The sequence below is a fragment of the Marmota flaviventris genome, chromosome 15 (assembly GCF_047511675.1).
Source record: "Marmota flaviventris isolate mMarFla1 chromosome 15, mMarFla1.hap1, whole genome shotgun sequence".
NCBI lineage: Eukaryota > Metazoa > Chordata > Mammalia > Rodentia > Sciuridae > Marmota > Marmota flaviventris.
Genome location: NC_092512.1, coordinates 65,314,287 through 65,340,444, shown reverse-complemented (window position 1 = coordinate 65,340,444; position 26,158 = coordinate 65,314,287). Strand labels below are relative to the sequence as shown.

The following is a 26,158-nucleotide window of genomic DNA, read 5'->3' as shown; positions in this document are numbered from 1 at the left end:
CTGCTAAGCACTCAGGCTTTGAGACGCTACCCTGGTAGGACTATTCTGTGTTATATAATCTCTATAAGTGAAACGGTCCCTTTGATCTGAAACCAAGGTAAGTTTTATTTTATTATATTTATTGTTAATTTTAATGAGGTTCAACATATTGTAAAGTCATTACAACTATAGAATCTTGACTTACAGAGAATTTTTCATTTTAAGATGATTTTATCTATGAAGAATTTTGTGTTGATCTGCCTGGAATCGTGTGACTTGATCAGGAACTATTTTGTGTTGTGTTCCATTTCTATGATCATGCATTAATTATTTTTGCTGTGGAATTCTATTATAATGAACATATGGCTGCATGTCATAAGTTAGATCAAAAGAGGTAAAACACAACTGATTGCTAGTCTCTGTGTAGTGAATGAGCGGAAAAGAAAGCTTTTCTTGGAGCACAGATAAGGGAGAATAATGCACTTATTTTTATCACTCTTTCATTCCTTCTCTGAATTAATGGATCTGTTGTGACAGGTGCCGGAAGGTGGTTTGAAGTTTAGATGAACAATGTATTGAAGGATTGCGATATATCAGTTGGGAGAAATAATGGAAATTATTGCCTCCACCTCAGATACAACAGAGCAATGGGTGAGGTGCAATTTGGACTCTCTGTCTTACCTGCAGCAGGACAAAGTCAGGAGCTTCAATTCTGTCATGTGTGCATGACAAAATGGACTCTCATGGCTGCAGAGGAAAGGCAAATTATAAATGGACCATGTCTGCCTGGCAATTTGTTAATATTATAGGCACCGTGAGATATTTATAGACTTTGCCTCAAGAATTTCAAAATATACCAAAGGATATGTTTATAGAATTAGTTCTTAAATTGAGGTTCACCATCCCTCCAAGAGGTCCCTGAAACACTTTAAGGAGAACTACAAGGTCAAAGCTATTTTAATAATAATATTAAGCTATTATTGACCTTTTCCACTATGTTTCCATTTGTACCAGTGATGCACTATCAATCAGGACAGTGGCACCAAACTCTATTAGAACTCTGTCCTCCACTCTTCCGTGCCCCCAGGAGTAAAATATCCATTCAGTTCTACTTAGGATTGTCCTTGACGAAAACAGGAAAGATTAATGACTTTGTTAACTGTTGACCCTTGAATATGCACATTTTTAATATTCTGTGTAGGAATGTAGCCCCTCTTCTGCACACTCCAGTAAATATTGAGGAAATGCTTGCATGTGATTGTATGGGTGGGGAGCCAAATTGCTTGCATTTTACATATGACAGCACTACTGAAAGACAAGCTGTGGTTATTCAGACTGGACTTTTGTGCAAATATGCTCCAAAGTGAAGGAAGTGACCCTATTACTTTAGGAAAATAAGTAATAATATTTTAAATGACCTAATAAATGTATGACCCCATGAATCAGAGAAGCCTGGAATCAGGTCTAACACAGTAACTAACATAAACATATTTCAAAATAAATTAGCTCATGCTTTTACTGCTCCAAGAGAAGGTATTTGTAATGTTCAAATATATCCAGGAGTATACCCTGGAACTCAAGCATTAGCTGTTTGTCCTTAGACTCTGTTGAGAAGAACCCTGATTTGGTTTAGGCAGCCCACTGTTTTTCCGTGGTAGTGGCTGACTTTCACTCTGCCAGAGTTGGAAATTGAGCTTGACACTGATTTTCCTCCCTTATCAAGCTTGGAGATTATTGCAGAGGTTCTTGGGGAAAGGCGGAGCCCAGGGCTCTGCTGACAGGTCAAATGCCAAAGTCCTTCTCACCCAAGATACAGACAGCACTTTAGCTATTTCATCCTTGTTAGAGATACAAATAATGCTATAGTTATGATCTCGATTTCCCCACAAGGGCTTTGTATTAAAGCCTTGGTCCCCAGTGCTATTGTGAGGTAGGGTAATTTTTAGGAAATGGAGCCTGGTGGAAGTAAGTTAGGTCATTAGGAACATGTACTTAAAGGGGACATTGGGACTCTAGCCCTTCCTGTCTCTTTCTTTTATTTTCCAGCTTCCATGAGATGAGCAGTTTTCTCTCTCATGGTGGCCGCCATGATGTACTGTGCTATCATAGGCCCAAAGTAACAGAGCCAAGCAACCATGGACTAATACCCCTAATGCTGATAGCCAGAATAAACCTTCCCTCCTTTTAAGTTGATTATCATAGTAATATTGTTTCAGTGATAGAAAGCTATCTAACACAACAGCTTATACAAATGCCCTCACTACAAATCTACCAGTCATTTCCTTTTCTTGAACAAATCCCTAACAACATGGTCTTTTCTCCATGGTCATCTTTCCAAAGTGTTCCCCTGAGCAGCTTGAAGAATGTGTTATTCTCTGTCTTTGGTAGTCACTGTTTTTTTTAAAAAAAAAAAAAAAAAAAAACAACTCTGTTTTCTACTACTTTCTAGAATGTTCTTACAAAGTGAATTAATTGTAAAAGTTTTATAACTACTCAATATAAAGGCAAAGATTTTGCTTCTAATTTAAAACACATGTAGATATTAAAATGAAGATATGGGTAATGTGTGTGCTCAAATATAATTTATTCTTTGAGGAAATATTTACTCAGCTTCCATGAATTAATCAGTGTAGTAGATAAACAAAATCAAAATATGAGGTCTTTGCCTTCAAAGAACTTGCAATCAGAGTCTGTGAGAAAAGAAAGACCTGACTCTTAGAATACTCTGGAATGGTGCTCATATAGAAATGTAAACAATGGCCACAGAGCGTTTGGGAGGGAGCCGTGAGCTAACCTATGGGCCTGGGTGATATTCTAGAGAGGAGCCTGGCCTTCAAGGCCTCCCAACAATTTGGTCACAAGTAACCCATCTATGTTATGTCCCGGAAGCTCCACAGAAGCCCTCACCCCTGGCAGGGATCTCCATTAACCATCACAAACTCTCTCTGCTTATTCCTATTCAAAGGGCCTTGCTTAGATCTTCCCTGTGTCTGGTGTTATCTTACTACTTTCTTTCTAGTCATTTTTTCCCCTATTGTTCACCGCCTGATCCACTTCTGGCAGCCATCTTGACCACACCAGTTAATGCTGTTCCTTTCGGGGACAGCATTTCTCATTTCCCCAGGGAAAGCCTGCATGGGTATTCTGTCCACAGGTTCCCATAGAACCCTGTGCTAACCTCTGCTTTAGTACTTAAGAATTCAAATGCCACCGTTACATCTCCACTGGGAAGATTTCATGGTTACAATGAGCAATATTGTGAATGAACCTCACTCAGTTAAATCTGAAGTCTTCACCCTCCTTCCCTCCTTTTCCCTTTGTACCTAAATAGCAGCTATTCCAAAACCCCCGAATTCATCTTTGACCACCCCCCCTCCCTTTTTCAAACATCACTCATCCAATGCTGGTAGCTCTAAATTTAAATATATCCAAAATCTGAAACCTTCTTGCTACTTCCACTGTATTCACCTGGGTTTTGGTCACTGGAATGATCTTAAACATAGGTTATGCCAATGGTCTTCTAACTGGTTTTTCCATATCTGCCCTTGGACCTCAAGTCCATTCTTCATACGCAACCAGACTACAGATGCTCCTCAAACTACTATGAAGTTATCTCCTGACAAACCCATGCTAAGACAAAAATACCACAAGTCAAAATGGATTTAATACACCTGACATACCAAATATCACAGCTTAGTAACACTGTGGAGTCCAAGTGTCTCATGGTCTCAAGATTGATTGGAAAGTATGGCTTACTACTGTAGCTCAGCATCAAAAGAGAAGATCAGACCACATCTCACTAGCCTGGGAAAAGACTTTAATTCAAAATACAAAGTATGGTTTTTATTGAATGCATTTTGCTTTTAAAATATCAGAAAGTTGAAAAATCGGGAATTAAACCATTGTAAATCCAGGATTATTTGTAATATGTTTAAAACATAAACTAGAACAAAAATTGCATTGTTCTTTTGCTCAAAACTTTCTAGCTGTCCCCACTTGACAAATTCTAAAGTCCTTCCAAGGCTTACAGGGCATTTCCCCTTCTCTTACCTACCTCCTACCACTGTTCCTAGCCACTAGACATTAGAACAAGAGCTTCCTTGCCATCTGTGAATACTCAGGGCCCTCTCTCACCCTGCAGCATCACCTTGGCTGTTGCTCTGTTGCTCTGACTGGAATGATTTTCATCAATAGTTGTGTGGCCAACAATCTTATCTCTGTCAAGTCTTGGTTTTAATATCACCTTCTCAGTGAAGCCAGCCACAATGATCCTACTTCATTTTTAAAAATGTAAATTAAATTTATTTTTAACTGAAAATAAAAATTGTATATACTAATGGGATAACATATGATGTTTCAATACATTTATACATTGTGTTATGTTTTAAAATCAGATTAAACATAGTTCTCTCTTCAAAAAATGCATTATTTCTGTGTGGTGAAAACATTCAAATTCCTTTCTTGACCCTGAATGAAACTGCAATCCCCCACTCTTACCCACACCCGTAGTCTCAATCACCTCACTTATTTTTTTTCATAGCACTAATCATTTGTAGCATTTGTGTGTGTGTGTGTGTGTGTGTGTGTGTGTGTGTGTGTAATTAATTGTCTGTCCTCACTATGATAAATGTGATATCTGGACAAAGATTTTGTTTTTGCTATTCTTTGCCATACCGGAGCCCTCCCAGGATAGTATCTTTAATGGTTTTCAATAAATATTTGCAGAATGAATAATAAGTAATGTGTTAACTTGCATTGCTCCCTCACTAGAGCACAAATTTCTTGAGCACAATAATTCTGAATTGTTCAACATTATATACTCACCATCTACCCCAGTACATGGTATATTGATTGCACAGAAATCAATAGTTGCTGACTAATGAGCCTCTCTTTCCAACGCACTCTTGAAAGCAGTATGAATGAAGACAAGAGTTGGTGTCTCTACTGCTCATTTTATTATGTACTTGTTAGCTGGTGTTATTATCTCACTGAATCTTGTGTGAGAGTGGTAACCACCTGGTGAAACTTGATTTTACTACAATCACAGGCCATAGCTTTCTTCTTCTTAGGTGAACATGGTCAATTACCTTATAGACATTCTGCCATGCTTTTTGAGTTGGGTATAATAACTAGTGTTGGAGATTATGGGTGGAGGGGATGGGATAGGTAGGTATTGAGGATCCTTAAGAAAGGAAAGTCAAAGAGGGCATTATTTATATCAATTGAAGCTAGTTCTGTGGAAACTCAAGCCTCTAACATCAACTTTTTTTCTTTCTTCTTTCTCATCTTCCTCCCCCAAATTTCTCCCTCCTTCTCTTTATTTATGGATTTTTTGTTTAACATGTCTTTTATTTGCCAGTTTTCCTCCAATTTAAACTCTGTAGGCTCCAGAACAACTCCATTTGCCTTTAGGGTCTCTTACTTTTTATAGCTGCTAAGAACTTTAGAACTATGTAAGCTTTTTACTTATTTATGTGTAATGAATCAAAAAAAAATGGCATAAATCTTAGCATACATACATACATCTGCCCATGAATTTACTGAGTGGGTTCCAGGCCCTGTGGATGAAAGATGCCTAAAATATAGCCCTTGAATATAAAAAAAAAAATTTTCTACCTGGAGAAGCCAAAACTTAAATCAACAATGCAGAAAAGTTATGGTGAATTCTATCATAGAAGTACAGGCTCCATGTTAGGAGAATACACAAGAATGCATGTAAGCAGGATCTAGTTCATTGGCACATTGTTGAAATTAGTAGCAGTAAAGCTGTGTCTTGAACAATTGGGAAGTAAGTAGGGATAAAACAGAAGGGGCATCAGAGTGCTAGGAGGTAACAGGGAATGTGAGGAGCTGCATGCAATTTACTAGAGCTGGAGCTCAGCATTTTGAAGATGAGGCTGGAAAAAAAAAAGTGGTACAGAGGGAGAGTTAAGAGAAGAAGCTAGAAAGTTAAGCAGAGCACAGGGCCAGTCAAGCGATGCAGTTTGAACTTCATCTGATAAGAAAATAAGGATATATTGGAGAAATTTTTAAAGATATGATGGTCCTGGTCAACTGAACAAAATCAGAATAGAAGGGAACTTACTCAACTCGATACAAGGCACTGAGGAAAAACCCATAATTAAAACTACAGATGAGAAATGCAAATCAAAACCACCCTAAGATACCATCTCACTCCAGTAAGATTGGCAGCCATTATGAAGTCAAACAACAAGTGCTGGCGAGGATGTGGGGAAAAGGGTACACTTGTACATTGCTGGTGGGGCTGCAAATTGGTGCAGCCAATTTGGAAAGCAGTATAGAGATTTATTGGAAAGCTGGGAATGGAGCCACCATTTGACCCAGCTATTCCCCTTCTCTGACTATTCCCTAAAGACCTTAAAAGAGCGTACTATAGGGATACTGCTACATCGATGTTCATAGCAGCACAATTCACAATAGCTAGACTGTGGAACCAACCTAGATGCCATGCCCTTCAATAGATGAATGGATTAAAAAAATGTGGCATTTATACACAATGGAGTATTACTCTGCACTAAAAAATGACAAAATCATGGAATTTGCAGGGAAAAGGATGGCATTAGAGCAGATTATGTATGCTAAGTGAAGCTAGCCAATCCCTAAAAAACAAATGCCAAATGTCTTCTTTGATATAAGGAGAACAACTAAGAACAGAGCAGGGAGGAAGAGCACGAGAAGAAGATTAACATTAAACAGGGATGAGAGGTGGGAGGGAAAGGGAGAGAGAAGGGAAATTGCATGGAAATGGAAGGAGACCCTCATTGTTATACAAAATTACATATAAGAGGAAGTGAGGGGAAAGGAAAAAAATAAGGGGGAGAAATGAATTACAGTAGATGGGATAGAGAGAGAAGATGGGAGGGGAGGGGGGATAGTAGAGGATAGGAAAGGGAACAGAATACAACAGACACTAGTATGGCAGTATGTAAAAACGTGGATGTGTAGCTGATGTGATTCTGCAATCTGTATACGGGGTAAAAATGGGAGTTCATAACCCACTTGAATCAAATGTATGAAATATGATATGTCAAGAGCTTTGTAATGTTTTGAACAACTAATAATAAAAAAAATAAAAAAAGAAAAACCCATAATTAATCTCACATGTAAGAATAAAATATTGAATGCTTTTTGCCTAAAATCAGAGGCAAGACAAGGATTTCTGTTTTCACCATCCCTATTTAACATTGTACTGAAGTTAGTAGCCAGGGCTTTTAGACAAGAAAAATGTAAGTAACTAAAAGACATCCAAATTGGAAAAGAAGAAAGTAAAACTATTTCTGTTTTCAGTTACATAATCCAGAATATATAAAACCCTGAGGAAGCCAATTTTAAAAATTATTAGAAGTAATAAATGGGTTCAAAAAGGCTACAAGATACAATATTAATGTGAGAATCCATTGTATTTGAATACACTAGTAGTAAAGAACCTAAAAATGAAATTAAGAAATTAATTTGATTTAAAATGCACAAAAGAATAAAATGTATAGAAATAAATGTAACAAGAGGTGCAAATAAGTTCATAAAAGGAAATTATAAAACACTATTGACTACGATCTACATACTGTGGGGTTGGGCTCCAAATTCCTCAATAGGACACCCATAGCACAAAAGTTAATAACTAGAATCAACAAATGGGACTTACTCAAACTAAAAAGTTTTTTCTCAGCAAAAGAAACAATAAGAGAGGTAAATAGAGAGCCTACATCCTGGGAACAAATCTTTACTACTCACACTTCAGATAGAGCCCTAATATCCAGAGTATAAAAAGAACTCAAAAAATTAGACAATAAGAGAACAAACAACCCAATCAACAAATGGGCCAAGGACCTGAACAGACACTTCTCAGAGGAGGACATACAATCAATCAACAAGTACATGAAAAAATGCTCACCATCTCTAGCAGTCAGAGAAATGCAAATCAAAACCACCCTAAGATACCATCTCACTCCAGTTAGATTGGCAGCCATTATGAAGTCAAACAACAACAAGTGCTGGCGAGGATGTGGGGAAAAGGGTACACTTGTACATTGCTGGTGGGGCTGCAAATTGGTGCAGCCAATTTGGAAAGCAGTATGGAGATTTCTTGGAAAGCTGGGAATGGAGCCACCATTTGACCCAGCTATTCCCCTTCTCGGTCTATTCCCTAAAGACCTAAAAAGAGCATGCTACAGGGACACTGCTACATCGATGTTCATAGCAGCACAATTCACAATAGCAAGACTGTGGAACCAACCTAGATGCCCTTCAATAGATGAATGGATAAAAAAAATGTGGCATTTATACACAATGGAGTATTACTCTGCATTAAAAAATGACAAAATCATAGAATTTGCAGGGAAATGGATGGCATTAGAGCAGATTATGCTAAGTGAAGCTAGCCAATCCCTAAAAAACAAATGCCAAATGTCTTCTTTGATATAAGGAGAGTAACTAAGAACAGAGTAGGGTCGAAGAGCAGGAGAAGAAGATTAACATTAAACAGGGATGAGAGGTGGGAGGGAAAGGGAGAGAGAAGGGAAATAGCATGGAAATGGAAGGAGACCCTCAGAGTTATACAAAAGTACATACAAGAGGAAGTGAGGGGAAAGGGAAAAATAATACAAGGGGGACAAATGAATGTCAGTAGAGGGGGCAGAGAGAGAAGAGGGGAGGGGAGGGGAGGGGAGGGGGTATAGTAGAGGATAGGAAAGGCAGCAGAACACAACAGACACGAGTATGGCAATATGTAAATCAATGGATGTGTAACTGATGTGATTCTGCAATCTGTATATGGGGTAAAAATGGGAGCTCATATCCCACTTGAATCAAAGTGTGAAATATGATATATCAAGAACTATGTAATGTTTTGAACAGCCAACAATAAAAAATTAAAAAAAAAATCAGTGAGTGAGTTATGAACTCCCATTTTTACCCCGTATACAGATGGGAGTTCATAACCCACTTGAATCAAAGTGTGAAATATGATATGTCAAGAACTATGTAATGTTTTGAACAACCAACAATAAAAAATTAAAAAAAAAATAAAACACTATTGAATGAAATGAAAGATCTAAATAAATTGAAAGACATTCCATGTTGATATATTGGGAGATTTGATAATATGATCACATAGTGCACTCCAAATTGGTCTAAAGATGTAATGGAGTCTTTATAAAAATCCAAATTCCTTTTATTCCCAGAAATTGGCAAGTTTATTTTAAAATTTATGTAGTTAATTCAAGGGTGCCAGGATAGTCCAAACAATCTTGGGTGCGGGGGAGAATGAAGTTGGGCAACTCACATTTCCTAATTTAAATTTTATTACAAATCTTCAAGAGAGGATTGTATTAGGATAAAATAGGCACATAGATCAATGGAATGAAATTAAGTCCCAGAAATGAGATCTTTCATTTATTGTAGATTGTTTTCCAGAAAAGGAAGTAATACCATTCAATGGAGAAGGAATAGTTTTTTGAATAAATAATGCTGGGACAAGCAGGTATCTTCATGCAAAGAATACCTCACACACCACAAACACACACACACACACACACACACACACACGAAAAAAAAAATTAAATGATTTATAGACCTAAATGTAAAGTTTTAGAGGAAGAAAAACTTTTAGAGGAAAAACAGGAGTAAATCTTGACTTTGGATTAGACAATGATTTCTTTGTTATGAAACCAAAGGCACAAGCAACAAGAGAAAATAGTGATAAATTGGACTTTGTCAAAATTAAGCCCATTTGTACTTAAAGGGATTCTATTGATAACGTGAAATGACAGCTTACAGAATGGGAGAAAATATTTGATATAACAAAGAAATGATGTACTGAACATATACATGTCTCTTACAACTCAATAATAAAAGGAGAGCTGGGTGGGACAGTGCATGCTTATAGTCCCAGTGGCTCAGGAAATGAAATTCCAAGCCAACCTTAGCAATTTGGTAAGGCATTGAGCAACTTAGTGGGACCCTGTTTCAAAATAAAATATAAAAAGCACTGCAGATGTGGCTCAGTGATTAAACACCCCTGGGTTAATCCCTGGTACCAAATAAATAAATAAAGATAAAAAATAATAAAAGGAGGACTCAGATTAAATAGGCAAAGAATGCAAATAGACAATTCTCCAAAGCACATGAAAACATCTTCAATACCATTAGACATTAAGGAAATTTAAAGAAAAATCACAAGGAGATGCTGCTTCATACCCACAAACATGCATTTAGAAATTTAGGAAAATAACAAAAATTAAAAAAAAAAAACAGGCAACAACTAGAGTTGATTAAAATGTAGAGAAAATTGTAATCCTAATTAATTTCAGGTAGGAGTATAAAATGGTGCAGCCTCTCTGGAAAACAGTTTGACATGTTTACAAAATGTTAAGTATAGAATTACCATATCTGTATCAATTATATTCTTAGATATATAACCAAGAAAAAAGAAAATATATGTCCTTCAGAAATATTACACAGATGTTTATAGCAAGATTAATCATAATGGCTGAGAGTAGAAACAACCCAAATGGCCACCTACTGATAAACAAATTTAAAAGTGGCATAAACATGCAATGGAATACTATTCACCAATAAAAAGGAAGGGAGTACTGGCACATGCCAAGACATTGGTGAGTATAAAAGACACTGCCATGAGTGAGAGAAGCCAATCACAAAGGACCACACATTGTGCGATTTCATTTATAGGTTAAAGTCCAGAATCAGGAAATCTGCAGAGACAGAAAGAAGATTAGTGTTTGCACATAGCTGTGGGAGTAGAAAGAGTGATGAATGAGGAATGACTGGTAAAGGGTACTGGATTTGGGGGGCAGTGGAAGTTAATAAAAATGTTTTAAAATGGGATAGTGATGATGCTTGAACATCTCTGTGAATATACTGACATGCATTAATTGTCCACTTTTAAATGAGTGTGTTATATGGTATGTGAATTATATCTCAGTAAAGCTGTTTAATAAAAAATGAATTAATTTTTAAAAACATACCTTGGTATCAAAATGAAAGATGAAAAGGAAGTACACCAAAATGTGAAATATGGATCTCTCTGGACTGAGAACTGAGGGCTGATTTTTATTTTCTCCCTCACACTTTTTGAAAATTACCAAAATGCTCAAGTAAAATTTTGTTATTTTTATTACAATTTCAAATACTTATTTGAATTAAAATAAAAGGGAATAATGTTTTAAAGCAGTATGGAGATTCCTGGGAAAGCTGGGAATGGAACCACCATTTGACCCAGCTATCGCCCTCCTCGGACTATTCCCTGAGGACCTTAAAAGAGCATACTATAGGGATACTGCCACATCAATGATCATAGCAACACAATTCACAATAGCTAGACTGTGGAATCAACCTAGATGCCCTTCAATAGATGAATGGATAAAAAAAAATGTGGCATTTATACACAATGGAGTATTACGCAGCACTAAAAAACGACAAAATCATGGAATTTGCAGGGAAATGGATGGCATTAGAGCAGATTATGCTAAGTGAAGCTAGCCAATCCCTAAAAAACAAATGTCAAATGTCTTCTTTGATATAAGGAGAGCAACTAAGAACAGAGCAGGGAGGAAGAACATGAGGAAAAGACTAACATTAAACAGAGACGAGTGGTGGGAGGGAAAGGGAGAGAGAAGGGAAATTGTATGGAAATGGAAGGAGACCCTCATTGTTACACAAAATTACATATAAGAGTTTGTGAGGGGAAAGGGGAAAAAAAACAAACAAACAAGGGAGAGAATTGAATAACAGCAGATGGGGTAGAGAGGGAATATGGGAGGGGAGGGGAGGGGGGATAGTAGGGGATAGGAAAGGTAGCAGAATACAACAGTCACTAATATGGCATTATGTAAAAATGTGGATGTGTAACCGATGTGATTCTGCAACTTGTATTTGGGGTAAAAATGGGAGTTCATAACCCACTTGAATCAAATGTATGAAAGATGATATGTCATGAGCTTTGTAATGTTTTGAACAACCAATAAAAAAAAAGAAGTTAGGTATCATAATAAAAAAAATTACCAAAATGCTCAAGTAAAATTTTGTTATTTTTATTACAATTTCAAATACTTATTTGAATTAAAATAAAAGGGAATAATGTTTTTATTTTTATTTTATCGGTTTTATAAAAAAAATAAATGACAGAGGAATGCATTACAATTCTTATTAAACATATACAGTGCAATTTTTCATATCTCTGGTTGTATATAAAGTATGTTGACACCAATTCGTGTCGTCATACATTTACTTTGGATAGTGATGTCTATCACATTCCACCATTCTTGCCCCTGCCCCCTCCCTTTCCCTCCCACCCCTCCACCCCATCTAGAAATCATTTATTCCACCCATGCTCCGCCTCCCTATTTACTATGAGTTAGCCTTCTTTATATCAGAGAAAACATTCTGCATTTGTTTTTTTTTGGGGGGGATTGGCTAACTTCACTTAGCATTATCTTCTCCAACACCATACATTTACTTGCAAATGCCATGATTTTATTCTCTTTTATTGCTGAGTAAAATTCCATTGTATATATATGCCACATTTTTTTTATCCATTCATCCACTGAAGGGCATCTAAGTTGGCTCCACAGTTTAGCTATTGTGAATTGTGCTGCTATAAACATTGATGTGTCTATGTCCCTGTAGTATGCTGATTTTTAGTCTTTTGGGTATAGACAGAGGAGAGGGATAGCTGGGTCAAATGGTGGTTCCATTCCCAGATTTCCAAGGAATCTCCATCCTGCTTTCCATATTGGCTGCACCAATTTGCAGTCCCACCAGCAATGTATGAGTGTACCTTTTTCATTTCTATACAATGAAAACTACAGAACCCTAAAGAAAGAAATCAAAGAAAATCTTAGAAGATGGAAAGGTCTACCTTGCTCTTGGATACACAGACTTAATATTATCAAAATGACCATACTTCCAAAAGAATTATACAGATTTAATGCAATTCTGATCAAAATTCCAATGGCATGCCTCATAGAAATAGAAAAAGCAGTCATGAAATTCATCTGGAAAAATGAGAGACCCAGAATAGTTAAAGCAATCCTTAGAAGGAAGAGTGAAGCAGGTGGCATCACTATACCACACCTTAAACTGTACTGCAGAGCAATAGTAACAAAAACAACATGGTATTGGCACCAAAGAGACTGGTAGACCAATGGTACAGAATAGAGAACACAGAGACTACCCACAAAAATACAATTATCTTATATTAGACAAAGGTGCCAAGAACATGCATTGGAGAAGTTTACAGGGAAGTTTATAGTTGTGTCACTAAGTAGCTTTGTAATAATGAGTTTGCTTCTAGGTTTATTATTTGTCTGAAGCTTACTAAAGCAGTGATTCTCAAGAGAATCACCAACATTGATCATGTGTCAGTTTGACAGAAATGCAGATTCTCGGTCCAGTCCTCAACCTTGTGGGATCAAAAACTCTGAGCCCAGCGATTTTTATTTCTAAAATTCTCCTGCAGATTCCGAAACATGCTAATGTCTTGAACCCCACCGATACATACCATCCCCAAGACCTCTTTCAGATCCAGAATGGAAATATCTAGAACAGCTTAAGAGAAGAAAAGTTCACAAAGAGAATATCTGGAGAAAACCTTCTAATGAGGTGAGGTTTGATCTTGTCATGTGCAATCATACTTTTATCCAAAGAGAAGGATAAGATGCAGAGATAAATAGGTATGGGGGTTTGCATCCTTATGGACCGAGGTGCCAGTGGGAATGCAGAGATGGGAATTTTATAATTTATTGTAAACTGAGAGAAAATCAGCAACTGGAGCACAAAGTGGGTAATGTTGCCCAGCACTGATAAATAGACCTAGAAAATTACAGTAAAGCAGCTCTCAAATATTGGATATTAGGTTTATGCTTAGAGTTGATTGTTTTTTTTCTATATATCTATTATACTTGGGGATTAACAAAATTATTATGTGTAGCTAACTTTCTTAAGAAAGATATATTATACATAAAATGCTCAATTTTGTTTTTGAACTTAAAGGCAATTAAGGTTTCTTACAGTGAAAAACTGCAAAAATAATTAAAAAGTAAAATTTTGTACCTAAGTATTCAATGATTACATGCTCTGACCTGAGAAAAGTGTTCTAGAATGTTCTTATGTCTTCCATCTATTGAGCTGTCATTTCTTTCATAGCTTCTGAGTTGGGTCTCCCCTTCTCTAGATTCTCTTTCAGAAATGACCTCCCTTTTCCAAAGTCTTAAAAATCTACTTTAATTCTTCCTTAGACTCTTGTTTCTCCAAGAATATCTTAATTAAAACCTCATTTGGTCAACGGAAAAAGTTATTCATAATTTCTTCCAAATCCTAATGAGTCCACAGATTAGAGGTTTAGAGATTAGTTCCCTAAGCTAATGACATTTCAGTTGAGCTGGCATTAACTTAATCTTTTAGTTTTTTATTCACATTCTTAATACTCTCCATTAAGCATCTTTAAATTACTCAAATTCAGTCTATTATTGAAGCAGGATAAGTCATCTTTATGACTATATATTCTAGAATTCCTCAGCAGTGAAAGGCGTTTTGCAAACTCGTTAGTTCAATTTTCCAGCCCTGTAATAACAGCACTGTGTCTAGCTGGCCAGTTTTATTTTCTCTTTTCTCCCAGGTGGCCCCAAACAGCACTAAGCTAATCTTCATCCTGTCCTAGGAGTATGACCAGCTGGGCCCTCCATTTATGCCTGCTAAGAATTCTGCAGATGGTAAATCGTATAAATAGTTTTTGACCTAAAGTGAGTCTCCTTTCTCCATTTGTTGCTATTTCACAGTACTCACACTTATCAAAAATTTACTAACATTTCTTACAGACAGCATTCGATGATTAAGTCTGGTATCATAATAGTTCCTCTGTCTTGATTTATCTATCTTCTAAAGTGCATTTCAGAAAGCAACATCCAATAACCAGTATTAGGAAAAGTCAAAACACAAAGGGAAACAATTAAATTAGATTCTGTTCTCACATCTCATCAACTATAAGTACATTAATTCTACTTAAGTGTAGAATTAAAAACCATCTAAGTCTAGGAAGAAATACTAATAAATTTTAGGTAACATTTGGAATAAAGACTTTTTAATTCTTAGCAAAGGCAATCTAACTAATATGACCATAAAAAGCTTATGTAACTGCTTTAAACAAGAACAGCAAAAACAAACACCATTCATTGTAAAGGCAAGTTTTTTAAAAAAATATTTGTGACATGAAATAAAAGTTAATTTCTTTAATTAATCAAAATCTCTTGTAAACTAGTAGTAAAAGAAGATTTAAAAATCCCAATTAAAAAAAATGGCTGAAGTTGATGGAAAGGCAAAATACAGGAAAAAAGAATACAAATGACTGATAAGTATATGGAAAAATTGTTCCACCTCACCAGTAACCAAAGTAAATTAGAACAGAAAGATGCTGTGTGGTAGATGCATCTGGGAGAAGTTACAAATAGCAAAGGATTGTTTCCAATATCCAGTGCTGGTTTTGTTCAGGAAGCAAGTCACATTCAGACATTGCTGGTAAATACAAGACGCTGCCGTATAGCAGCTACAAGCATGTATTCCACCTCTAGAAGTGTATTCCAAAGAAGGAATTCATGTGACCAAAAGTTTAGCTAGTTAGACATGTGATCATCATTTTACACAACACTGAAAAGATTGGAAACAATCTAAACATTCAACAGTAGGGAATTTATGGATACATTATCATGTAGTTAAACAATGAAATACTTTGTAAATACAGTGTAAGGTGTAAAGACAAGATACAGAGGTTTAAAATGCTGATTTCTGAATTATTATCAGTATTTCAATTTTTTTTATAAAATGCTTTTGCATTACTGGCAGTCAAATCCAGGGCTTTGTGCATGCTAGGCAAGTGCTTTCCCACTGAGTCCTAGCCCCAGATGTCAAAAAGGATTTTAGCGGGGAGCATGTACAATGAACCCTAAGAGTGGAGTCCGTTTTGGGACCTGAAGTCGAGTTTAGATGATGTCAGAGATGACAAGGGTTGGAGGCTCTTAGAACATTTACCATTCTTCCATTTCTGGGAAGCTAAAGGAAAAACCTTCAAAGGGCTCTTTTTTGGCTACCTGGAAATTGTCTTCCCTACAAAATAACTGTTTTCTTTCTCTTATACCATGAGATAATTAATGATTGCTGGATCTCTTAAGATATCCAAGAGACTAAGGGTTTGTTTCCTAAGCTGAAACAATTTATATCACATTGTACTTATTATAGGTAAAAATCTTTCTAATATTTGACACATGTTCATGTTATCTTTGATAATGTGGGTTGAATGTTCTCTGAACTCTTCCAGACAGCTCAAGATCATGGCTTTGCACATCAGCGATGACCTGCTGATGCTCTCAGAGCTACTGTGGAATCGCAGTCTCTGTACTAAATGACTTCAATCATGGTGCATTCTGGATCCCCCAGGAAAATATTGAGTTGTGTTTTTTGCTTGGAGGTCAGCTGTTCTTTCTTTTTTGTGTGTATGGTGTTGGGGATTGAACCCAAGGCCTTACGCATGCCAAACACATGCTCTACCATTGAACTACATACCCAGCCAGCTATTATTTCTTGATATTGTCTATACATTAATGTGGATGCACCCCAGAACCAAATTCTTATTTGAAACTTCCCAAGCTTGGAAACCACATGACCAAAGCAATAAGAATTATGTGCAAAATGGGAATAAATGGCCTCTAACTAAGTGATGGGGGGACTCTCTCAAGAATAAAGTATGGCAGTTTAATGAAGCAATTTTATGCAGTTTATGCACTGCTAGATATTCTATAGGGTGCAATTGCTTATGAATTCCACAAAGACAATGTGCTACTGCATTTCTTAGCCTCAAAATTTTCAAAAATAGTGTTGTTTATTAAATTCCATGTGCTGAAATAATAGTTTCAGGGTTTTTTTTATGAAAATGGTACCAACAAGATAGCACCCCAAAGCATCATGACATACACAAAAATGATTGACTAAGGCAGGGACACCTGGAAACAGGTGAAAGTCACCTCCCTTGTGTGTATGGTGTTGAGGATTGAACTGTACTTAACTGTACTCTGTACAGTTAACTGTACTCTGGCAAAAACTAATGTATGGTTTAGAAGTTAGGAAGTGTCTGCCTTTGGGGTTAATTATTGGGTCACAGGTTCTTGTTCTTGATATGCTTTTAGTTAGTTAAGATACTTTCATTCTCTGAAAATTCATTGAGCTATACAATCGTGATTTATGTAGCTTTCTGAATGTAACTTACTCCTCAATAGAAAGCTTATTACACAAAAATTAGATCTTTTAGCCATACATGGTGGCACACACCTGTAATCCCAGTGGCTCAGGAGGCAAGAGGATTGTGAGTTCAAAGCCAGCCTCAGCAAAAGCGAGGCGCTAATCAATTCAGTGAGACCCTGTGTCTAAACAAAATACAAAATAGTGCTGGGGATGTGGCTCAGTGGTCGAGTGCCCCTGAGTTCAATCCCCAGTACAAAAAAAAGAAAAGAAAATTAGGTGTTTAAAAATACAAAAGCAAGGCATCAAGTTTTGAAATTTTGACTTTGGGCTAAAAGGGGTTACCAATGTTTATCGTTTCTTAGCAACAAATGCTTTCCTTGGGTGAAAATAGGCTGCACTTTACCACCTATTTATTGCAGCAGGGTATACTTTCTCACATGGTAGAACATAACAAAAGGTCTGAAATCTTTAGTTGGCCTCCAAGAAAAATGAAATATTACTCAGATTTGATATTTGATTCATTGTCCCAATCGATTTTTTCATGTTTCTATTTTGAAGTGATATGGTTCAGATGTAGCGGCCCTTCTGGCCAAAGGACCCACTAATTCCCTTACTCCTGCCAAGAATTAAGACATGGGACCCCATAAGAACTACATTATTCCCTTCCAAGGGCAGCATTCCCAATGACTTAATCACTCTCCATAAGGCCCCACTTCTTAAAAATTCTACCACCTCTGCACCACCACACTTAGGACCACATTTCCAAAACATGAAACTTTGAAGGACACACTCAAACCGTATTCAAACCAAAAACTCAGTGATACTCATTATTTCCCACAACTGCCCACTCCTGTCTGCATGATATCTCATTTATCTGGTACCCCCATCCACCCTTCGTCATCTTAGGTTCACAGCTAATTTTACCCTTGACTCCTCCTCTACCAGTTTCCATGCATCCAATCACCAAATGCTTTATTGTCTTGCTTCTTGTTTGGTTATAGAATCCCTTCTATTACTCCTAGTTTAGATTCTTGCCTTTTCTTACTGGGATTACTGCAATTGACATTTAATTGGTTCCCCAGCCTTTGAACCTTCTCTACTCATAGCCACCAAATGAACCCCATGGAAAAAGTAACTGTGCTGTCATCTTGCTTCAGTGTGTTCAGTGGCTACCATGTCTGTAGGAATAGACCAAGCTCCTTAATGAACCTGGACACAGAAGCTCCTAACCTGGTACTTGTTCCCTCCAGAGTATGAAATTAGTTGTTTTCCTACCAGACTATGCCTTGCCAGTAAAATTTATTACCCTCTGTCTTCAGCTAGTTATTCTACACTCATATGCTAATGAGCTGAGGTGTGGTATTTCCAGGATATCATTTCTGACTCCTGGTGACTGTATGGGATTTCTCTGCTAGGACTGTATTAGCTCCATGCCTCTCTCCCTTTCTGTACAGTGTTTTCACTATGAATGTATAGGTCTGCTTCTGCTCTGAACCATGACCTTCCTGAAGGCAGAGATTGTGTTTGTTTACCTTGTGACTAACTGAAAGTAAAGGCTTGTGTCTATTTCTTGGTAGAGTGAACTGGAGGTTTGGCTTCTTTTGTAATGTGAAAGAGTTCAGAAAGATCATTTATCAAAAAGTATGCTAGTGATAGACCTATTTAATTGGACCTATTTTAAATGGGCCATACTGTCTGCCATCAAGATCACCAGAGTGCCATTAGCCCTAATTATCTTCCTGAATTTAATTGATACTTAACAAGGTAGAGCATTACAGGAGATATTTTATTTCTCTAATATTTCCATAATCACATATTACACTATTGCAAATTCAAAATTACAGCTCCGTGGCCTGAAAGGTAAAACATAGTTTGCTTAGAGGAAAAGTGTTCTTCAACCATGTGTGGAGTGTTTAGAAAACATGAATTAAGAATCTTCTTGATGAAAGATACAAATGCCCTCTTTCTTCGATCTGTTCCTAATATTATTTAATACACAAAAATTGTGTACATCCATAAAAGATGCTGTAGATTCTGTTGCTAAAAAGAGTCCTACAAGATGAAGAAGGCGAATTTCTGCACCAGTAATTACTGAAACGCCAAAGCACCAGGACTGTATTCACGTTTTGACCACTGGGTAATAAATAAGAGTCACACTACATGAATAGAAAGAAAAGCACCTCAAGTGCCACTGTTTAGATAAATGATGCCCAATCTGGGTCTACGTCATGAAATATGGTAAGTGGGGATAAGAATTCCTTGTTTAGGGCCAGTTAACAGGTGGGTGGGGTTTGGTGTTCTGAGATCTGGATTTACAGAGCTAGAGGGATGGAGTGAGGTTTCATTTATATGAATGTATTGGAGACACAGAGGCCCAGGAATAAAGTCTAGCCTTGTCATTCAAAATTACTCAAGCATTCAGTGAGCCCTGGCTACGTGTTGGCACTTTTCATGTACTATTTCATTTCCACTGTAAACCTATGAAGTGGGTACAGTTAAAGCACCACGTTGTACAGCTGAGGAAACTAAAGAATGAATGACTTGCCTGAGAGTCAAGTGCAGAGCCAGGATTGAAGCCCAGATGGTGGACTTTGTTCTTACCCACACCAAAATGTGGTTTCTACCAGCAGCAGAGGCAAGACCTGGAAATGTTCCAGAAGAATAAACTCAGTACTGCTCCTGGGCTATGGAACCAGAGACTCTGGGAGTGGCATCCAGTGTTGTGGGTTGTAAAAATCCCTACAGGGGAGTCTGATGCTCTTGATGTTGAGATCCACTGCAGTGTACATTAACACTACATGCCAGAGTGGTGCTTCTCAAACTTTAACATTCATACAAACCATCTGCAGGACTTGTTGAAAAGCTTCTTCTGATTTAGGAGGCCTAGGTTAGAACCTGTGGGTCTGCATTTCCTACCAGCTCCCCATGATGCTGATATTGCCGGTTTGGCACTGCACTTTCACCCATATTTTATGTTGAATGAATACACTGTGAGTTAGAATATCTGCATGTCTGAGATAGGGACCATAGAATTAGAGTGAATCTACTACTGACTGAAATGCATCTGCCTGACTTTTTTTAATCACAACATGATCCGTTCATTTGTACACAGTAACTGTCACATTGCCCACTGACATGACAGACTTTTGCCCATTCTACTCTTTCAACTGAATATGGCACTTAGTATTCCGCAGAGCAAATAGACATATCATGTTTTGGAAAAGGAAATGAAAAATCTAGGGGATGAAAAGGAGGCCAAAGAGAATGGGTCTCTGTCTGAAAATATGTAACAAAAAAGACTTTAAGGAGATAAATGATTTGCAGTTAATCACATCTCTGAGCATTGCTCCAAATCCCCTCCCACCTGGATTACAGTGAGTAAATCATCACAAAGTTAAGGAAAAAAGAATTAGGAAAAAAATGGACCTCCCATGCCACTAGACTGGCTGAAATCTGTTGGGAGAAACAGAATCGGCATCAATATAAACATTATGAAAACATCTTTAAGAAACCAAAAAAAAGTCACATCATAAACTTTGAACAAAAAGTTAATGTACTGATAAATTGCCCATCTTCGCCAGAGGATGATGACAGGACACATGGGAATGACAGAAAAGAAAAAAGTGCTTCCTGGATTCCTTCTGCTGAATGAAAGGAAAACAGGCTGTCAAATATTTGAGTCCTTAAATAAGTCAAATATTTTGTAAATAGCCCACAGGACACAAGGCTATAGTTCTTCCTAAGTAAAACACTTTAGCACAGTAAGCTTTCTCAAAATCTGGGTTGGTTGCACACTGATAAACAACAAGTGTTGATTATAATGATTGGGCTGCAGGAATTTACAAGAAATAATTTCAGAAATTGATTTTGGAAACATTATAAAGCTCAAGAGCAAGAATTCAGTGTATTGCTCATTCTGCCAGAATTCCCTGGCAGAACTGAGAGAATAATGCTCTGCTCTATTAAAATGGAGGCATAAATATTATGTTAAGTTTGATTTAAAAAAAATTAAACAAGTTGTAATGAATAGATTCAATGTATCTTTCAGATATTATTGACCACATTTAAAGATCAAAGGGTGAGCCAGGCCCCATGGCCCATGCCTGCAATCCCAATAGCTCAGGAGGCTGAGGCAGGATGATTGTGAGTTCAAAGGCAGCCTCGGCAAAAGCGAGGAGCTAAGCAACTCAGTGAGACCCTGTTTCTAAATAAAATACAAAAAAAGGGCTGGGGATGTGGCTCAGTGGTTGAGTGCCCCTGAGTTCAATCCCTGGTACCACCCCCTTACCCCCCCCAAAAAAAAGATCAAAGGGTGGGCAAAAAGGAAATGATTTCTCAAAATTAATGTTTAAAGTTTTTTGAACAAATATTTAGAATAGAATATTTAAGTAACTGAAACAATTTAATATTCTAAACAGTGTTATTTCCTCAAAACATTATGCTGAAAAGAGGAACATGCGGTAGACACACCTTGAACATTTCATGACTGGCTGATACAGCATAGCTTGTAAAAATCTGATGATCCTTCAAAGAATAGTCATTGATCCTAGAGTGCTTTATCTCTGAGCCACATCCCCTGCCCTTTTAGATGTTTTTTTTTTTTGTTGTTGTTGTTTTTCTGAGACATGGTCTCACTAAGTTGCTGAGACTTTCCTCAAACTTGTGATTCTCCTGCCTCAGCCTCCTGAGTTGCTGAGATTACAGGCATGTGCCACAGCACCTAGGGAGCTTTCTATTATTTTTTTCTTTTTTTTTAGATTGTTATCGGAGGCAGGATAATTACCCATTTGCAGCATAGAAATATAACTAATCAACCCAATGAAAGGACTGTCAGCAAGTTGCTAGCTCTGTGCCCACACTTCTTGTATCATCTGGCATCACCTTCATTTGGGATTAATTGGCACTGTATGAGACCAAGAAAAAAACAGCTGTACATCCAGACCCAGAAGAAAAGACCCAAATATTACATTGCAGGATATTCTAAGTAGCATTTGTTTTATTGCAGTAGATAGTTTGATACACAACCTCACCTTCTGGGAGGGCTACCAGGACAAAGTCCTCAGGTAACAGCACTCTCTGGGGCATCAGGCCAAATAAATTGACTTTGCTCAAGTTTGAAACTTCTTCCCAGGGCAGTGAGGACACAATGACTGAACAATGTATGAATAAAAAGGTTGAGAACCCTGATACCAACTGGGGACGACTCTGAAGGGTCATCCCCTGAACCCTTCATAGGAATGAACCAAATCCCTGCTTAACTTCTCCAACTGCCCAACCTTCTGTAGATTCCCTTCTATACATATTGATCCTAAGAGCACTGCCAAACAAATCTCCTCCCTGTTAGAGTCGACTTTCTGGAAAACCCATGGCAATTAATCACCAAAGTTCTCCTTGAACAATTGCCTTTATGAAGAACTAAGAACCAAAATAATAGCACTAAAATCCAGGACACTAGAACTAGGTTGTGATGCAGGGTGCAGGACTGACCAAACATTAACCTTAAATTCTCATTGTCTGAACAATGTGTTCTCTGAGATGACCCCGCCCTCTTCTCCCTATGGGAGGTATTGGATCACCTCTGCAAGTGTGTGTGTGCTTTGTAACCCAGAGCTCCAAACTCTCCAAGGATTGAGCAGCAGGTAAATCTAGACAAATCCTACAAAGAGGTCAAATTCCAAACCAGATGGCCAAGCACCAATGTGTTCTGATTATCCCCCCTGACAAGGGAGGGTCCTACAAAAGGCAAGATGGTAAAGAGAGCAAGTTCTCGACAGTGAAACATGGGCTCTGCCTCCTCTGCAGGCTGCCACATGTCCAGTAGACACCTTGTCCTCCCCAGATGGGAGGAAAGAGGAGCATGGCTTTTCTTCTCTCTTTGCTGCTGACTTGGGTAGCTCTCCCTTTCTCCTCTAAAATTTCTCTTGAGCCTTTGTTGCTAGCAATTGGAAACCTGTACAAGGCTCTCCTCCATGCAACATTGGTGAAAAGACAGAAACTCTGCTTAGTACCAGAGATGGATTTTTCAAGGTATCAGAAGGATTTATGCCCACTGGGAGATGGAAACAACCCCTGTGCTGAAGAGAGATCTCCTGGAGAGCCAGCAGAGGGTGGGCCATGGCATCTGAATGTTGCCACAGTCAGAGGGGGAGGCCTGGAGTTAGAAGTTGCTAGCAGCTGGCCAGAGCTGACTATCCACTATAGGACAAGAACAGAATCATCTGCAGTAGCCCTGACGACTTCTCTAGTGTGGCCAAGACAACATGCTAAAGGGGCAGGTTGGAGGCATTCACATCCCAGCTGAAGAAGCTGCATCTGACCAGCCTCCTTGGGACCACTGACCTCCCACTGGCATGAAGATCTGTACCCTTCTAAGAATTCCAGGATGTGGCCAGGCAGAGCTCCCAGAAAAAACTGTACCCCAATTCAGACTCCGGACTCCAGAACCGTCTGAGGTATAATCAAAGGGGTTTCTCTTGCCTTATAAAAGGGGTGAATAATAAAGAGATCCAACTGCTACTCTGGATGATGAGGGGAAAATATGTTTTTCTCCTCTCTGATTCTGGTCTCATTCATTTCCCCTTCACCTTTTAGCAGCTATTCCTTAATTGGAAACACAAGGGATTGTGGAATTCATTGTGGACCTTAATATGCAATAAGGGAAGGTCCAAATGGGCCTTACCGTGCCTCACCAAAGGACATCTGCTATTTCTAATAAGAATAGGTTACTTTCCTGTGTAGCTTTACCTTTCAAATCACACTCATGCACATTAATTCAGTAGACCCATATCCACCTTAGTGAGATTGGCAATGAACATATTATGTGATATCACATTTTCAGAAAGAAAAATTGGAACATGGGGTCAAATAAAGACATTTTTTTCTTTCCTGATTTATGGGGGGGGGAAGTCTTATAAAGGCAGAGAAGTTGAATCACAGCTACTTATTCATGTATTGGATTATCTTTTAAAAAGTGGGATTACACAAAGCTTGCACAGAAATTCCTAGAAATATGGCCAGCATAATTATGGGGCAGGAAGTAAGCCTTGAATCCTACTTTAAAACTCCCTTTGATAAAAGCTTAAAGAGAGAGATTAGGTGCTCAAAGACTGAGATGAGAAGAGGGTTAGAAAAAGGGAGTTGGAGCTGAGAGAAAGTGAATGAGAGTCAAGAACACATAGATCCATGCTCAGGATTCCCCACGTAATCTGTAGATGCAAACGTGACTATAAAAATTGTACCCACTATGCACTGCATGATGTGGCCACCTAGGACAATTTGTCATTCCTGAAACGATGTATCCTTACTTCTCTTCTGAAATGTCAGCAGTGTACATACACTCTCTCTCCTGAGAAATGGGAAACCTTTTCAATAAATAACATCCTTTCAGTAGACATGGTTTTTTCCCAGTTTTTTTTTTTTTCACATAAAAACAATTCAAAGGGGAAAGAAAGATCTTTTTTTTTTTTCCTCATGGATGCTAGAACGAACAACTGACTGTCTACATATTTTTTTTAAAAAAATACTTTTGCCAGGTACTCTGGTACACGCCTGTACTCTTCACCACTCCGGAAGCTGAGGCAGGAGGATTGCGAGTTCAAAGCCAGCCTCAGCAAAATAGCAAGGCTCTAAGCAATTCAGTGAGACCCTGTCTCTAAATTAAGTATAAAATAGAGCCGGGAATATGGCTCAGTGGTCGAGTGCCTCTGAGTTCAATCCCTGGTAACCCACTCCCACAAAAGTATTGACAGTGACCTGACACACCTTACACAGAAAAAAAAAAAAAGATGAGATGAATCATAATCCAAAGCATAAATGTTAAATCTATAAAGATTCTAGAACAAAATATAGGAGGAGATCTTCATCATTTTGGCAAAAGTTTTCTTACACAGAACACTGAGAACATTCATCAAGAAAAAATAAATAGTTAATTGGATCTTATTGAAATGAAGAACTTTCACTCATTAAAATATTCCATTAAGGTAATGAATATCTAAGCCATTTAAGGACAAAATATTCACATTACATATTCTGACAAAGGACTTGCCTCCATAATATACAAATAAACCTCACCATTCAATAATAATGATGATGATACCAATGGCCTCAATTAAAAATAGACAAAGGACTTTCTCTTTTCTTTTTACACCTGACAGAAGAGTGTATTTTGACATATTATACATACATACAGCATAACTTATTCAAATTAGGATCTCATTCTTGTGGTTGTACATGATGTGGAGTTATACTGGTAGTATATTCATATATGAATATAAGAAAGTTATGTCCGATTCATTCTACTGTTTTTCCTAATCCCCCCCGCCAGCATTCTATTCATTCCCCTTTGTCTAAACCAATGAACTTCTCAATAGACATATGTTTATCAGAGGTCCAAAGGTGCTAGGCATTCAGCAAAGGCTATCTGTGAATAGGCCATAGTTTAAGAAATAGAACTACCGATTACTTGTGGCACTAGAATTCCAGGGGTGATTGAACTAATGTACTTTGAAGAGCATGAGAAATATCTGATCTGAGAATTGTCCAATGCCCATATTTTCCTACATACCAGATGTGTATCACTACCATTTATTGGGGATAGGTGCTATTCCATTGTGTCAATTTTCCTGCCTAATTAAGAAGGCACACAAGTTTGATCTATGCTGATTCTGAACGTTGCCAAACTATGCCATTAATTTTATACTGTGATAATGTGTCACCAGGAGGCTAAGTAGCTTTGCCTCTCTGGATTAGTTACTTTTCATAAAAATCACTGAACCTTAAAAAGTAGAAGGGTCTCAAGAGACTAGCCACCCTGCTCTCATAAAGCACAAAAAGCACTTTCCCAAAGTCTGAACAACTGGTCATGCAAACAGGGGGTTAGAGTTTCATCTGCTTCCTTTGATTGCACCGAAGTGAT

The 26,158-nt window shown here is 37.7% G+C and overlaps 1 protein-coding gene across 1 annotated transcript in view; it reads right to left on the bottom strand.

The window, feature by feature from the left end:
* Positions 1-26,158, bottom strand: part of Clvs1 (clavesin 1) — a 189,250-nt gene that overhangs the window by 93,050 nt on the left and 70,042 nt on the right. The gene's annotated exons all lie outside the window — the stretch shown is intronic.